Here is a 17,926-nt window from a genome sequence, read left to right as displayed (position 1 = left end):
TTACGATAAAAATCACCCACTAAGTTTCTAACCTAGCACTTTCATATTTTATTTACAATGTCATGTTTAGTCACTGGGGTAAGCTTATTATTATTTTAACGTTTGGCTCATCATTTTAATGTAGTTTACAATTTTATATCTGCTTATATCACATGGTACAAGCACGTATGTCGTTGAATATGCGATTCTAAATATGTATATTTGGTAGGTACATGTAGGTTAGATTTTTTACTTGATTTATTTTCCAAGACTCTTTTGTGCTTACACATTGAAGACCTCAACTTTGTCTTATACTGAAGCTTTTGAATACTTTGCATACGCAATTTTAAGATAACATTTAGAGATCTAACATTGTAGCATACATAATATAATTCACACACAAATCATCGTACAATTGTTACAAAATTCTTGTCACATCTTTAATTTTATAACAACAAAAATATTATAACACAATTTTACTGAATAGGTAATATTTGAAAACAAAATGTTGATATAACATCCAGGGCTTTGGTAATGACTAAGAAGACATACTCGATATAACATTCAGAGCACCCGTAGTGATATAATGTTATTTCAAAAGGCAGCTACATAATTGTCTCTTTCTGGAAAATCATCATGTGGATTTTTAAGCTAAGTCTCGAGCGTTGATGTCATCAGTTGATCAAATGTGTTAAATACTACTAAAGGAAGATTTATGTCAATATTATAATCAAATGGTAAGATACGTGGTCTGTTCAAAAAGTACCCGGAATTTTCGTTTTTTCAAAAAAATATTTATTTATTCGTCTACATTAATGTGGTCCCCTTCAAAGTAGTCCCCCCCAGATATAATACACTTATGCCAGCGTTTTTTCCAATTTTCGAAGCACCCTTGATATTCACTTTTTTGATATGTCCTTGAGCACTCTCAGCGATTTTCTTCAATCGAGGAAAACCGCCGTCCTTTCATGGGTCTCTTCAACTTTGGGAATAGGAAAAAGTCACACGGAGCCATATCTGGTGAATTTTTGCACTTTGCAACACTTTATTTCATTTTTTACGCAAAATTTAATACAAATTCTTTGACTTTTCAATTCTTCCATTGTAAAAATCGCCGAGCTCAGAAAAACACGTCGAACCTTAGCGACTACCACAGACAAAGTAAACAGTGAATATAGCTGAAAATTTCATCATACTTTAGGGGCATGTATACCAACACAATAAAAAAAAAATTTGACAATCAGACACTCCAGACCCGCGAAATTTAATTATTAGTAATTCCGGGTACTTTTTGAACAGACCACGTATACTGTTTTACTGAAAATGTTGAAAGTACCAATTCTACGAATAAGATCTATTACAAATATTTGAAACATTACAACTGATATGGAAGCTCCTTATTGTGTCTGTGTGGCTGATTTGCACACATTTATTATGCTTTCTTCTTACTTGTGTATTTGCTCACCAAACGCTAGATGAATTGAATAGAATTTTATTTATGTAGTAGGAAGGAACAGAAATAGAAATTCTATTCTTTAAAAATACATAATTCATATGTAATTGCTACCGATTTGAAGGCAATTGAACTTTTGGTTCACACTGTATAAAGATATCATTTTTATTCTCAAATAGCAATCTTCTTTTTTTTTTATTGATAAATTAGCACATTTAGAAAAAATATTGTAGATTATCGATAAAGCTGATTTCTTTTAAACGAGATTTACATAACTAAAACTAGGTTTAATTTTTCAGAAGAAACTATTGATGGAATGCGAGTACTTACTAGTTGAAAATAATATTTGCATATGTGGAACGAGTCTCAAATACAATTGAGCATGAACACGAAGGAATAGTTATCATACAAGGAGCAGTCTTCTCTTCATTATAGTAATCATAATAATAAAAATATAATGTATTCTTGTATATTTTCTATTTAAGTTTAATATGACGTATTAATATATAATGCTACTACTTATATAAAAGATTTGTAAAATGCAAAGCTGTTTATTGCATCACAAACCTTGATGATTATGTGAAATTGATTCTCACATTTAAATCAATTTATAAAGTATACTGTTAACAATAGCAAAATATTTGTACAACAAATACAACAAATGGATTTAAAACGTTTTCATCAAAGTACATAATTTTTTAGTTGAAATAATGCAGCATTAAATTGGATCAGTCTTTAATGTTGATGTATACAGTAATTTGAGTATCATTGCATCTTTTTACTAAAAAAACAATTCTATTGTAATGAAATATAAGATTCAAGTAATTTTATTTTTTAAATTTTGTATATAAAAACTATTGTTGCAAACATCGGATATTGAAGTTAATTTATATTAAGTCATAATCCTAATCTTATTTTGGCTTTGCTTTCTGTTGTTCTTACGATTCACTTATTAGGGATTAACATATGAAAAAGGGAAATATTTTAGGTGATAGCTAAGGTTATTAGAATTTTCTTGAATAAAATGTGGAGAAAATTACATTATAATGTAATTTTCTATATACATAACTATAGTTATGATACAAAATAGAAACACTTTGAATATAATTTATAACTAATTGAAGTATTGTAGAAGTGTAAATGTTCTAACATAAAAAATAACTAGTTGTCATATTGCTTCCAGGAAAGTTGCATTAACTTTCCTTGAAAATAATCAGCTAAATCAATAAGAAATATATCTATTATTTTACGAGATATGTATTAGATGCAAAATAGCAACACTTTGATAATAAAATATTTAACTAAATCAAGTATTGTATGACAATTGATGACAGTTAGCAACATTTTATTCAATTCAAACATGGAATACAAATAATTTAAATATTATTAAACAAAAAGCGATCTTGACCATAAAATAGTTGTATTAAATCAAAGTGGTGTTTTATTTTATGCATTTTTAGTCTGTAGTTTCATTGACTGCGATTTTTTATATCCAACCGGTATATAATGTTTAATGACTTTCTTAACAATATTTATTTTTAAACAAAATTAAATAATGAAGTTTTGTGAAATTTAATTAGGTGTGCAATAAGTAGGTACTGATAATATTACATTGCAAAGCCCCTAAACAATCTTTTACATAACAAATTGTATTGTATCAGTTATAAGTCAAAAAACGCATTTTTGTGGACTAATATGTAATAATATATAAAAATTTTATCAATTACTTTAGATAAATAACGCAAATTTGACAAAGAGTTCCTTTATATGTCGATTGTAATTTTACGTTGCACTTTGCCGACAGACAAGCCCATACAACATAATAATAGTGGAGGTTCTTTCGGAAGCCGATCGGTCATTATGCAATACTGCGGACAGAGAAGGACAACGATATCATGTGCGAGTGCGCTCGAGTACTATTTCGCACTCTATTCCACGCATAGGATTAATGCGAAAGACAAGGACAAAGATATGATGCGCAGGCGCCGGCACGCGTGTCGAGCGGTGGGGATTGGCGTGCATCGACAGCACCGACAGCACTTGGCCTGCGGGAGGATTTCATTTCGATTTCGACTGCTGCGGTGTACGGCTAGAAGGGTCTCGGCGAAGTGGACTCGACCGGATTGTTTCGTAAGTTCAACATAGTTACGAATTGAATTCGGTGCGATAATTTTATATTAATTTCATGGGTTTGTAATTGTGCCCTTATCAAGTGATTTTTTTTTTCAAATAAGTTATTGATTTTCGGTATGTAGATCAGTATGTTCAGTGAGTGATGTGAATAGTGTATCGAATCTGCGATTCCGATATCCGATCACGTTTTCTACATATTGAGGTAACTATCAATTTATATTGAAATGCAATATTTTTAAACAATAGAATCGTTTCACGCCTATCTAATGTTAATGATTTATATTACAGTTACAACAATTTGGTAGTCGTCCAGACAAGATGTTGCAGTCCATTTCACAGGAGAAATTAAAATTGATGCAGTCTAATTTACATGAGGAATTGAACCTGATGCAGCACAGTTTACAGGAGAAAAGGTCAGTGGTACATATTTCTTGTATTAATTTCAAGGTTTTCAAGTTGATTTCGTAATACGTAGAACTTGTAGGTTTATTTTCAGTTTTGATAATTTTGGCTTTTCTTATACGAAATGAATTGTTTGCGTGGACGCAGTTACTGCGGCGTCCAAGTACATCTTGATTTATATATCACTAGAATTTTCTGAAATATTTGAAATCATCCATCCATTTAAACTTTCAAATATTAGTTTAAAGTATACTGAGTTGCTTGTTAGATTTTATTACTAATAGTTTTGACTTGCAAAACAAGTTATATTTTTTAAAGAATTTGCGCTTGGATTTGTAGCATTATAGAAGATGACGTAGTCTTTTCTTGTTTTATTAAATAAATTCAGTGTTTTCTATTATAATGTATTACTTTTGGGTGCATTAGAATGATTCCTTTTAACTACGTAGAAAACCAAAATGATAATGAAATTTTTGCAATTGAACTACGTGCCCTCGCACGATATCATTATAGGTAGATGTTTTGTTATCTCCTATTCAAATAAGACTCTCACATTCAATTATATAACAGTAATTGAAACTGTATTAAGTACAGTCCATAGCGTTGAAATCTTATCATAATTTACTTACATAATTTATTCTTAAAACTGCGCTAAATGGTCATTATTTTTATCTTTGTCAGATTTATAAACCATTTTGTTCACTAAAGACTTGTGTTCAATAAATTGCGACATTTTCATTTTGCGTATTATTGCTAGTAAAATTATGAAACTAGAATTAGAAACTTGTAATTTTTAATTTTAAATTACAGTAGATACTTGAATTTTTTTGTTTAGTAAAGTATCAAATTTATACAAGTAATTGCGCAATCGATGAGATAAGATTGCACAAATTTGTATTCTATTGCATTGAATTCAAATAATCGAATATTAGATTTTTAATCTTTAAACAGTTATAATGTAAGCAAAACCATTATGTAATATAATTGATTAATCAAAACAAATGCTATAGGGTTTTCATTTTTATATTTGATCTACAGATTATATGTACGTAATTAGTTTGTAATTTTTTCAAAATTACAAATATATATTTTCATGCAAATACATTTAAATATCAACAAATTAATCGAAAGGATTACGCTTTTTTGCATTGTGGATTTAAATTAAAGTATACCAAATAGTATTTATATAACCAGTTGCAATCAAATATATAATCAAATCCAATATTAATTGCTAATTACCAAGTCAATATCTTGACTAAATGATTATTTTACAAAAAATAAAGTTCGTCATGTTGTGTAGAAAATATCTGCGTATATTTCAGCATTTTATAATTAACTCAATTGCTATTTTATTATTTTAATGCGATATTTTTTTACTTTTGCATTTTAAAGACCTATATATATAATATATGCATTTGCAATATTTTGTTTTACAAAACTTCACTTTAAATGCAGAATATTTGAAATGTTACATAATTCCATATCTGTAGATAATAATCTGTCCAAATTTATAAAGCAAATCAAACAAAAGAACCGGTTTCATATATTTATATTAAATTCAGCATTTACATCAGATTACAATACATCACATTTTATGCAATCAATCTTTATTAAATGCACGTAAATTATTTGTGTATATTTGTAGTAATTATTAAATTGTAAAAATGATTAATTGATGGAACTTATCATTTACGAACAATCATTATTCAAAATGTTTCATGTTTTGACGATAATGCTTCATGACGAACGAAATTTAATTTCACCTTAAAATTTATTTTATTCAATTTTTTATTCAAAAGTAGTTGAAATTTTAGTATTTTAAAAATTAGTTCATTATTGAACAATTTTACAAAACATCTGGTCATGCTTAAATATTGTTAGGAGTGGTGTGATTTGATTGATAAATTTGAAAATAAAATTTGCAGTTTTTATGTAAATAGTTTACAAAATGGCTACTATTTTCAATTGATAGTCGATTTACTTTTGCGATTAGAAAACGTGTAGGAAATTTTATTTTGCAAAAATTTTATCAAATTTTTGTATTCCAACCTAAATCTATACTTTTACTAGCAACAATATGGAAAATAGAAATGTGGTAATTTATCACACAAGTCTTTGGCCCTTAATGAAAAATTATGAAACAATTGAAATGAGCTAATAATGAAAATTAAATAATATATTTGACAATTTATTCGTCGATGATTTTATCAGCAAATAAAATAGCTAATGTGCACATCAATTACATTACAATTGACTATAAAATATAGTCATAAAAATAATCATCATTTTCATCATATATTTGATGATTGGTTTGAAAATTATTTATTACAGTAAATAAAATAAAGCAATAATTACATTAAAAATAATTATGTGCAAATTGTATCTTTGAACGTTTACTGGAATGTCTATTAACTTTCAAATTCATAACTTATTCAATAAGTTGATTTATTCATAATTTTAATTAACTAATTAAAGGTAATTTCAATTATGATCTTGCATTTTTCATATGGTTTTTAAATTAATATCATATACGATTTTGAAATTATCTCTTACATTGGTTTGGACAAATTTGGTTTTTGATAAATTGATTAAAATTTTCCATTTTTTGTAAGTGTTAATATGGCTTTTAATTGATTTTGAGATTTTGTAATTTTTTTCGTAAAATTTCAATTATCCTGCAATTTATTTATTTAAATAAATTTTAAATAATTAAAATATTGTTCTGTAATTTTCAAATTTTGTTTTTAATTTCAATGACTTCGCATATTTTCATGAGTTTCAATATACGTTTTAACTTGAATTAGAATCTTGCATTTTCCTAATTCCTAATAATTCATTTTAATGATATTGCAGTTTATATAAGTTTTAATATGGATTTTAGTTTTAGTTATGTTTTTCAAATTCCATCTATCATGACATTTGATTAATTTTAATTAAAATCTTATTTTTGTTTCAATTTTTAAGTAATTTCAATGGCCTTGCAACCTTCACAATTTCCATTAAGGTTTATAAATAATTTCAATCGGAATCTTTTTATTTGGTTTTAACTAATTTCAATTTTTCTGAAATTTTCATGTAATTAAGTGCAAAGATTTTATAATTTTTATTAGTTTTAAATAGCGTCTTGCATTTTTTATATGGTTTTAAATTTTATTTATGGTTGTCATAATCTCGTTCTAGTTTGAATAAATTCGATTTTTGATAAATTTCGATTAAAATTTTGCAATTTTTATTTCTTTTTATTTAGTTTCCATGGTCCTTCATTAATTGGAATTGTTACATGGTTTTTATTTATATTTTAATGATCTTGCAATTTTCATATTTTTTTGTATTGTTTTTACTTGATTTCAAGTAGGATTTTGCAATTTGTATAATTTTTGGTTAAATAATTTTAATGATCTTGCGGTTTTCATAAATTTCAATAAGATTTTCATTTGATTTTTACAACTGTGATTTTGCAATTCCATATAATTTGACTTTGAATTATCAATTCAATTAACATCTTGCCATTGTTATGATTTGTAACTAATCCTAATAATGCAACTTTCATATTTTTTATACAGGTTCATAATTATTTCGAATTGGAATCTTGCTTTTTTTTTACTTTCAATGATAGGTTATTGCAATTCTTATAATTTTTTAGTTTCTTTAATTAATTTCAATCATTCTGCAATGTTCATTTGTATTTATTAGTTCAAAAGATCATGAAATTTTTATAATTTTTATTATGGTTTTTAATGACGTTTTTGGTCTGAAATTTGGTCCGCCATTTGCAATTCGTTTTAATTTGATTCTTAATTGATTTCAATTAGGATCTCGCAGTTTTCATAATTTTTTCAAAATTTCAAAAAATTTGCAATTTGCATATAAATAACGTTTTTTATTTCTTATGACGTTTAATCAATTTTAATTAGGAAGTTGCAATATTCATGTTGATTAATTTCAAATGTTTAAATTTCAATTCAATTTAGTTCAATTTAAATGCAGAATATTTGAATTGTTACATAATTCCGTATCTGTAGATCAAAATCCAACACAAGAACCGGTTTCATACATTTATATTAAATTCAGCATTTACAGGTCGATTACAATGCATCACATTTTATGCAATCAATGTTTATCAAATTCACGTAAAATATTTGTGTATACTCGTCGTGATTTATAAATATGAATTTAACCCTTACGGATGGCATCGATTTCAAAATAATCTATTGGCTGTAACCGGCTGTAAACTTTATTTCATTGTGTATGTACGCAATTGGTTTAACAAAAATTTGTGGTCATTGAAGGACATACTTTATTTTCGATCATTTTATAAAGAATGGCAACAATTAAAACAATTTTCAACAAGCATAGCGGATTGATTTTGACATGCTTCAGAATAAAATATTGTTCCCCGCCTCATTTTCTTTTTCTCGCATTTAGAACATGACACTGATTAGTCGGTGATTTTGAAATTATTCCTTAAGTTTGAATATGGCTTTTAGATTGTTTTATTGAAAGTTTCGCAATTTTCATTATTTCTTATATGGATTTTGTTTAATTTCAATTAAAATTTTTCAATATTCAAAATTTGAATGTTATTTATTAGATATCAATGATTTTGCATTTTTAATCTGTTTCTATATGGTTTTTAATTTATTTTAATAATGATTTCACAATTTTCCAAGTTTCTCATAGTTTTTGATTAATTGCAATTCAGGTTATTATGCAATAACCTGATTTTTATTTAATTTTAATAATTTTGCAATTTTCATGAGTTTCAATATGGTTTATAATTACTTGCAATTTATTATACATTATTTTGTTTGTAATCCTAGAAAAACCTCGGGCAATTAAAATGATTTAACATTGAATATTTTGTAATTTAACATATTTTCTTATCATATATTTGATCATTGATTTCTAAATGATTTATTTTAGTAAATAAAATAACAAATACAATAATTACATTACAAATTTAATATATTGCGTACTGTATCTTTGAAATCCTTGACTATAGAATGTCCATTAGCTCTCAAATTATATTCAACTTATTAACTTGATTTATTCATAATTTAACTTTTGCAAGAAAAATTGTCTGCCGGAAAATAGGAAGTATTAAACGCTTTTCAATTTGAATGAATTTGCAATTTTTATTAAATTCTAACATAATTTTTATTTAATTTCAATTCTGATTTTGCAATTTTTATATGGTTTTTAATTAATTTCATTTATGACTTTGCAATTAGCATCTCTCACATTGGTTTGGATAAATTTGGTTTTTGATAAATTAATTAAAAGCTTGCAATTTTCATAAGTTTTAATATGGTTTTCAATTGATTTCAATTGAGATCTTGTAATTTTCATTTTTATTTTAATTTCAATTATCCTGCAATTCAAAGTTATTTAAATAAATTAAAATATGGTTTTGTAATTTTCAAAAATGTTATTTTTATTCAATTTCAATGACTTTGCATTTTTCATTTTCAATTTCAATATAGGTTTTAACTTGAATTAGGATGCAATACGTTTCATAAGTTTTAATATGGATTTTAGTTGATTTCAGTTAAGGTTTTGTATTTTCATCTGTCACGACATTTGATTAATTTTAATTAAGATCTTATTTTACTTATTTTTGCAACCTTGCAACTTTCACAATTTTCATGAAGGTTTATAAATAATTTCAATTAGGATCTTTTCATATGCTTTTTAATGTGCATTTCTATAAATAACTAGTTGTATTTAATTAAAACTCAATACTATTCTGCGATGATTTTATTAGAATAAATTATGAGATTTTCTATACATTTTTTTGATTCTATATTATAATTAGAGCACTTAATTTAACTTAATTTAACTTAAATTTTCTCCATACTGCTGCCTCAAACGTTAGCATAAATTCTATATTTACTTATTGAATAGTAATGGTGGGGATATTTTCATATTTGGTATAGTTTATAAACTCTTTGAAGTTTTTTGGATTTTTTTTTATTTATTTTTTTTTTTTTATTTTTTGTATATCGAAAATAATTCACATTTTATTTTTAATTCTGACTATAGTTCTAATGTACTTTAAACAAATAATTTCAACTTTGCAATTCAGTTTATATAATTTTTATAAATATTAGACAATGTTACAATATTTATAATAATCTATCTGAAAACATTCAATATTCCTGGAACATTTCGTTACGGTACGGGAGGTTCCAGCACGATGCCATCCACCCCACTAGTTATTTTTTTTTATCTGAGCATTCGCACAGAACAGATATTTCTTATAACTTTCTCCACTTCAAAATATTAAAATATTAAAAAATAATGTTATTTAAGGTCAAATAAAACAAATAAAAAACTAATGGTCATGGTTTAAAATTCAATTCTTGCAATAGTAGAATATTAGATTATAGCGATATAACGATATATATTTTTGGAAAATATTAACGTTTATGTCATTACGTTTTATTAAAAAAATTAATATATTATATTTGCATAATGTTTTAAAGCACTATTTCAATTGTTCTTTTAATAATTAAATTCTTTAACTAGTGGTGTATGGCATCGTGCCTTAAGGAAAATTTCTGGAACTTCTCTGGAAAAATATATTAATATGTACTTTATATATATTTTTTTCAGAAAATCCGTTGACAGTTCATGAACCAAAGTTTAATTAGTTATTTAAATGATTGAAATTTCTAGTATTAAAAATATTGACTGGAAGATATAAATATTTACAAGATGTCCAAAATGTTTAATTCATAAATCTACTTTCAGTTTTTTTTTTTTTTTTTTGTGTTTGGATAAAATACACGTTTTGAAATGGACACGTTTGGTGAATTGGAGGATGTATCCTTGTACTTTGCCTTAAGGCAAGAGGGCAGAATTTTATATGTGAGTTTAAATATTTAATAAAGTAGATAATAATAATAATAATATATATATATATATATATATATGTATATATATATATATATACAGTAAACCCTCGCTTTACGCGGCAAGTGCGTACCGTGCAGTATGGGAACCGTGCTATAAGAAACTCGTATTTAACATACAATTCAGGCTAATTCGTAGTGCGTTCTATGGAACCTTACATAGTGCAGTATGGGATCAGTGCTATGAGAGATTCACAGTTGGTACAAATCGCACCATTTTTATCGCGCTGTATGGAGACCAAGAAATACCACTTGAAGTAGGACGAAATGACATGTAGGGCATTGACACGATTGACACCTTATTCAAAAATTGGCGCGACGCAGTAGTCAGCTCAAACGTGTTCTTAGGCGGCTATTATATAAACAGGCATGTCTAAAAGATAAAAGTCAATAACAAAATTTACATCAATACCCTTTTGCACAACGAACTTATGGGCTGTTGACCAAATACCGTGTAATAAGAAGTCCGTGTAGTCGGAGGGATGTCGGATTTTTAGCTCCGTGTAGTATGGGAACCGTGTACCCAGAGTGCCGTGTAAAGCGAGGGCCTACTGTATATATATATATATATATATATATATATATATATATATATCTAAGCTACATCAAAAAGCTTTGAAATTTTTGAAATCGGTTCAGCTTCGCATACTTATTCCAAAACTTGTTCTCAAACGATTCAGATTGACTTGTTGCAAGCACTCATCGAGTTTTATCTATTTTATTAACTTCCCGAAGAAGTTTATGTTTTGATAAAAAAACCCGATTCCCTAATTTTATGTTTTCTCGACGTTTCAAGCCATTCTGAATCGAATGAGACCAAATTTGAAAAAAGTATGTGTGTGTGTGTATGTGAACAGATTTTTTGCCGTAAATCGACGTATTCTCGAAAACGGCTGGGCCGATTTCACAAATTTAAAATCGATTCGATGTATCTCGATGAGGACTATTATTTGCCAGTTTTGTGCGACGATCGGCCAAGCCATTTCTTTATAAATCGCAGAAAAGTGAAAAAATTTTTCGTCCACGTTTTAGCCCGCAATTCTGAATTGATTTTGAAAATTCAAAAACCGTTCGAAAGATATTAATTGGGAATCGTGATTAGTTTTTGGTAGAGATCGGCCGGGCCGTTTTCTTGTAATAAAGTTTTTTTAAAAAAAATTTGACGATTTTTATGATTATTTTTTTGACGGTAGATACCATAGTCTTCTAGATCATACTAAAATATTACGGCCCTACGACAACTGGTTTAGCTTTAAAAATTCGTCAAAGTTTGCAAAAATTAGTATGTTTTTTTTTGGCATTTGTCAAAATTAGAACTTTCATCGACGCTTGCTCAAAAACGCCTGAACCGATTTCAAAAATTTAAAAACCATTTGATGTATCTCGCTGAGGATTATCGTTTCGCAGTTTTGTGCGGCGATCGGCCGAGCCGTTTCTTTGTAATTTGAAAAAAAGTGTTAAACTTTTCGTCCACATTTAAGCTCATTCTACCGAATAGATTTTAAAATATCAAACATTGTTCGAAAGATATTAGTTGGGAATAATACTGATTAGTTTTAGGTGAAATTCTACCGAGCCGTTTTCTTGTAATTAACTGTTGAAACAAAAATTTAAGCCGATATTTATGAAACTTTTTTTGACGATATATATCATGGTCTTATAGAACTTACTGAAATATCACGGCCTTATGACAAGTAGTTTAATTTTAAAAATTCATCAAATTTTAAGAAAATGAGTAGTTTTTTTGACGTTTGTTAAAATTAAAATTAGACTATTTACTTGGTATAACGATAGAGTTCTTGGTTTTAATGAACATACTGAGCCATTAAAGTCCTATGGAAACTGGTTCAATTATAATAATCGTTGATTTTTAAAAATTTGTTTTTAGAAAATACTCCGAGTCGAAGCGTTCGTTCGTGTTCAATTATTTGTAATAAATCCACTCGGAATTTAACACTTTTAATCACTCATAAATTAATTTATTTTTTATTGATTAAGTCGATTATTTAAACATATCGGAAAGTTCATGTAGCTTGCCACAAGGCTAAATACCAAACCGACTAGTTGAAATCGGTTCAGCTTCACATACTCATTCCCAAACTTGTTCTCAAACGATTCAGATTGACTTGTCGCTTGCATTGACTTGTTATCGAGTTTTATCTATTTGATTTAAAACTGTTTTCAGATGATCGTCGGCAATTGGATATGCCTGTACCTCCGAGACAGGTACAAGGCGTTGGCGGCCCTGGTATTACTTTTAGTAAACGCCAGCGGCTACAACGGCATACAAGTGACCGCCCAAATGATGCAAACCTTTGAGCATTTTGCACTGGCAAATTACATAGAAGGAGGTTTTGTAGAGGTATAATAGATAATGCAATATGTCACAATGTACTATCGAAGTGAAACTTCTTAGGCGACTTTGAACAAGGTTGCTTTCAATGCGTTCAATGGGTTCATTGCAAAGTGAGCTAATGTTTTAATAATGATTGTTTTAGAATGCCATAGATTAGGAAAGTTGATGATTGTTTCAGATTTTTTTAGAATGTAAAATGTTTTTCGAATGTTATGGATTATTTCATAATTTTTAGAATATTTATAAGAACATTGTAGACTATCTGAAAGTGTTGCATACTCTTTGAAGGTCTTGCAGACTGCCCAAAGGCATTGCAATCTCATTTTCACATTACGAAGTTTCACTTCTTTTGCAGAGTATCACTTCTATTATTTTTATTGATTTTTTTTTTTTTGTAGGAAGATGAAGGATTTCCTTCTCTACTCTCCAAAAATAAAAAACTTACTGTTGATTTTTGGCAGTTCTTCCAAAGTATTATAAAGACGGGTGGAGACATAATTTATGATGGTTTTTTTATGAAAAATCTGACCTCAATCTTAAAACATTTGTCTAGATTGAGTCAGAAAAATATAAGATATACAACGACATTGGCAGGTAAATTGTACTTGTGAGAATGATTTTTATACGTAGACTCTCCTATGGGTTTTTAGATATTTTTAGCCATCTATATATTTTACACATTTCTAGACAATTTCAAAAATATGTAGCCATTTGTAGATATTTTTCTTAAATTTTTGTACATTTTTAACCCTTGCCAGTAGGCGACATATACATTTATATATATATATCTAGACATTTTTGTACATATTAAAAATTTTTAAGTTACATTTAACCCTCCGTCGGTCGGATATTTTTTCACCTTCGAACGGTCGGAAAGGTCTGGCTGGACCACCATTCATTTTACATGCATTTATATGGGATAAATGAGTTTTTGGTGTCTTATATATTAACGATTATTAGTAGTAAATATTTATAGTTTAGATTTTTTCTTTTTACGGTAAGTCTTTTGCATGTGTTGAGCTTGCTTATAATAAAAATATTACATACATATTATATTATATAAAAAAATCAAGAAATATAAAAAAATCGTTGCTTTTTTTGTTAATTTTTCTGTTTTATATCAATGAAAAACAATATTTATTCTTTTTCTGCGCCTTTGAAATGAATGTGAAATTCAAAAGAAAACGAAATGAGGTGCGTCGTCTTTGAAATGAGCTGTAAAACTCGAAGTGAAAATATAATTTCACTACAGGTTTGGCAAAAAAAAAAATTCGAACGCAGTACGGGTAGAAAGGAACTTTCGTCATGAAAATAGTAACATTCATGCTACAACACATAGCAAAGAATATATACAACGCTGTTTGAATAGAAAATACCATGAAAAGAAGATAAAATACTGGTTTACATAAATCAAAAAGCGTATATTTCATACAAAATGTATGGGTGGTCTAGACAGACCTTTCCGACCGTTCGAAGTATAAAAAAGTGAATATCCTTATAATTATCCTTCTGTACAATTTTTCGTCCTGATTTTTTTATTGATCGACAGCTAATGAAATTTTAGGAAAAGTCAAGAAATTTCGAGTCGATAGGATTACTAGAAGTATTTTTTTTTTTGTTAATTGAAGTCGAAAAAAGTCTGGCCGGACCACGCCGACCGACGGAGGGTTAAACATCACTAGACATTAAAAATTAATACATTGGCAAAAGAGTTGAAAAAATATTTTAAAATTACCATTTGATTAACTGATTTTTTATATATCTATTCAGGCTGGTCCATAACTCAAGAGTTGGCAGGATTACTGGAACAAGCGGCTTCAGACATGAATCGGTGCTCGGAGCTAATTCGGGCCGAAGAAGCGAAGGAGACGACGAGGCGTGATCTGAGCCGCTTGGCATTCCTTCAATCTGAAAAAAATAAATTAAATAAAAAGTATAGGGAACTTGAATTGTGCATCAACTCCCTATACAGGCATTTAATTTATAAACGCATCAAGTAAGATATTTTGACATTTATGGGCCAATTCTCGGATAACACAGCTAAGTTTTGTTTGTAGACTCCTGCTTTAACATATCATGTCTTAAATAAGCATATGTTCAGGATTATGTATTCTTGGAGCACGTCGTGTAGGAGGCACTCTTTTTTCGATTGAATTGAATGGGTCGTCCTATTCAGTTTTTTCCTTTTCTTTTCATGATCGTTCTCAGTCGAGTCTTTTATGGACTTATTCTTTTGTTATCTTGTCAGTCCACTTTATTTTCTCCAATCACCTGTCTCCTGCGCACCACATTTTAAAACTCTCCAAATAGTAGTAGTAAATAATAATAGTAAAGAGCTATGCTCTAGACAAAACATTTTTTTTTATCAATATCATCCACAAGTCGAGACTTGGTTGGTTCTCACTAGTGTTCTCAACTTCGCAAACTCCACCTTGGCGCTTGCGATCTTTGTCCTGATCTTTCTCGTGCTCCAATTTTTGATTTTCTACTGTTATCTTCAGAGTATCATCTCGTTTTGATACTCTCATCACCAGGGCCGGATTTAGAAATTTGGCGCCCCGGGGCAATGACAAAAATGCCGCCCCATCCCTAAAATTTTACGAACTTTGGAACTTTTTTTTAAAGCAATCGCGCTGCTTCAGCTACGAGGGAGAAAATATAGAAGCGCGTAAGCGCCGCGTTGCAGTCTAACGGATAAACAATGTTACAGAACTTATATAAATGTAAACAAAATTTATACTTATGATCACTTTTGTCCGCCAAATGTTTCTTTTTCAATTTTTTTTATTGGATCACAAAACCGCTAAACCTGCCCTCCACAAATTTAAGCAGTTATTTATTCTGTAATTTATTCTTGTTTGAATGTTATTGAATGCTTTTTTCTCAACAACTGAATTATCAGTTTTGGCATTTTGGCCCGTATCTTGACAACAGTTGGACCTGCCTTGAGGTCTGTTTATCGATATGAATTGAATCATAAATCGGTTGATCCGTGCTCTCGAAATCGACTTAAATAATTAAACAATATTATATTTCTATTGATGGGGAGACGTGCTGATTAGCTTTTGGTACAGGCAATTACGTAAAATGGAAATTGAGTTTCGATATTTCTTCTCTTCTTTGCAAAAAGTTCATAATTTTCGAAAAATTTCAAAATACAAAAAATGTGTTTTAGAAGTATTTTTTTTCATTTTTCAATAAATGTTGAAGCTCTTTATAAAATGTAATTTTTAGTAAGTGATGTTTCAATAATTTGTCTCAAGGCACAATGCCATGAGTCACTAGTTTAAATTTTTTTTCGACGCTATGAGCTTGGAAGTGCACAAATACGCCATTTTAAGAGGGCTCGAGAACTGAAGAACATATTTTTCTTAAACTATCAGCTTGTTTACGGATCTTTATATTAGCCAAATTGCCAAATTTGATGACTTATTAACCAATTTGATAATTTGCGTTCGGAGAGGGAGAGGCAAGGCAAAATAATAAATTTTAGTTATCGTTTATTTCAACCTAAATTTTGCATTGCAATCATATTATGTTTTGTTAATTATATTTCTTGAAATAAAAAATGTTGTTAAAAAGGTTGATCATATTGTATAGAATTTTTTTCTCACTATCCAAATTTTGCCGCCCCCCAAAACTTGCCGCCCTGGGCAGTAGCCCCGATTGCCCCTACTGTAAATCCAGCACTGCTCATCACTTCCAATTTGTTGATGAAGATTTCCGTTCCATATCTTCTACCCATTTCGACGATTCTGTCCATCATGTTTTGCAGCTCGGTTTGGTTTTTTGATATTACCACTAGATCAATCATTTTGCCATATAAAACAAAATGTCACCAGGAATAGCTGTTATACCTACCATAATTCCTTGAACCGCATAAGTTAAAGAATATTTTTTAAACATCAGTTTATTTACAGAGATATCGCACCTGTCACAAGACGTGTCAGCATACGAGAATTGGGCCGCTTGTTAAGAAAGCACCCAGGACTATTCTTCTTACACGAATCGACTTTGCGGCTTTTTGCATTTTTCCTCTATGACAAGGTATATATATATATATAATAAATAAATGGTAGTCTTTCATCCATGCTTCCTGATCCTGCACTTCGGTTTTCAGTACCCTGTATTTTCTCTTTACCAATCCCTTCAGCCCTTCTATTTTACCATCCACGACGTCGTGCAGGAGGCACTCTTTAGAACAGAACGGGTCCAATCCAGTTTCCTTCCTTCTTCAAGATTCTTGAAAAGGCCGATCTTGAAATGTCAAGAGAACATAAAAATCTTCTCAGGCAGTTACTAATAATGATTTTTTCTATATCTTCACAGGCTGCATCAGTACGGGCAAGCGCTTTAAAAGCCTTGCTCCCGTTGTATGAGGACGTAAAATTAGCCAACAAATTAAAATTGTTCAGTCACAAATACCAACAAAGAATTCTTAGATTATCTTGGGATAAGAGCCAATGCAATCAAGGATTGCAATAAAGCTCGTCACAGCAGTGTTCAGGTGAGAGTTGAGAATAAAAATGTTCACTTAATAGACAAATGTATGAAACTTTTGATGGTGATAACCCAGTAAACACCCAACGGTAGTAGCAATCTTATATTACAGCTGTTCAAAAAAAATAGTATATTGCCAGCGATAAAGTAAAAAAATACAAGCAATAAATGAATTGTATGTTAATTCTA

At 28.9% G+C, this 17,926-nt stretch overlaps 1 protein-coding gene and 1 long non-coding RNA gene across 2 annotated transcripts in view; both read left to right on the top strand.

Moving 5' to 3' along the window:
- The window catches only part of LOC113363002 (transcription initiation factor TFIID subunit 2-like), a 50,048-nt gene that overhangs the window by 17,544 nt on the left and 14,578 nt on the right, over positions 1–17,926 (top strand). The window lies entirely within an intron of this gene.
- On the top strand, positions 64–1,850 carry LOC113364100. The gene is made up of 3 exons (XR_003366020.1): positions 64–204; positions 467–716; positions 1,732–1,850. It is a non-coding gene; the product is annotated as an uncharacterized LOC113364100 (long non-coding RNA).

The sequence above is a fragment of the Ctenocephalides felis genome, unplaced genomic scaffold (genome assembly GCF_003426905.1).
Source record: "Ctenocephalides felis isolate EL2017-DRISC unplaced genomic scaffold, ASM342690v1 CF-g0.4_SCAFFOLD_00845, whole genome shotgun sequence".
In the NCBI taxonomy this organism is placed as follows: domain Eukaryota; kingdom Metazoa; phylum Arthropoda; class Insecta; order Siphonaptera; family Pulicidae; genus Ctenocephalides; species Ctenocephalides felis.
This window is presented reverse-complemented; position numbering and strand designations above follow the sequence as displayed.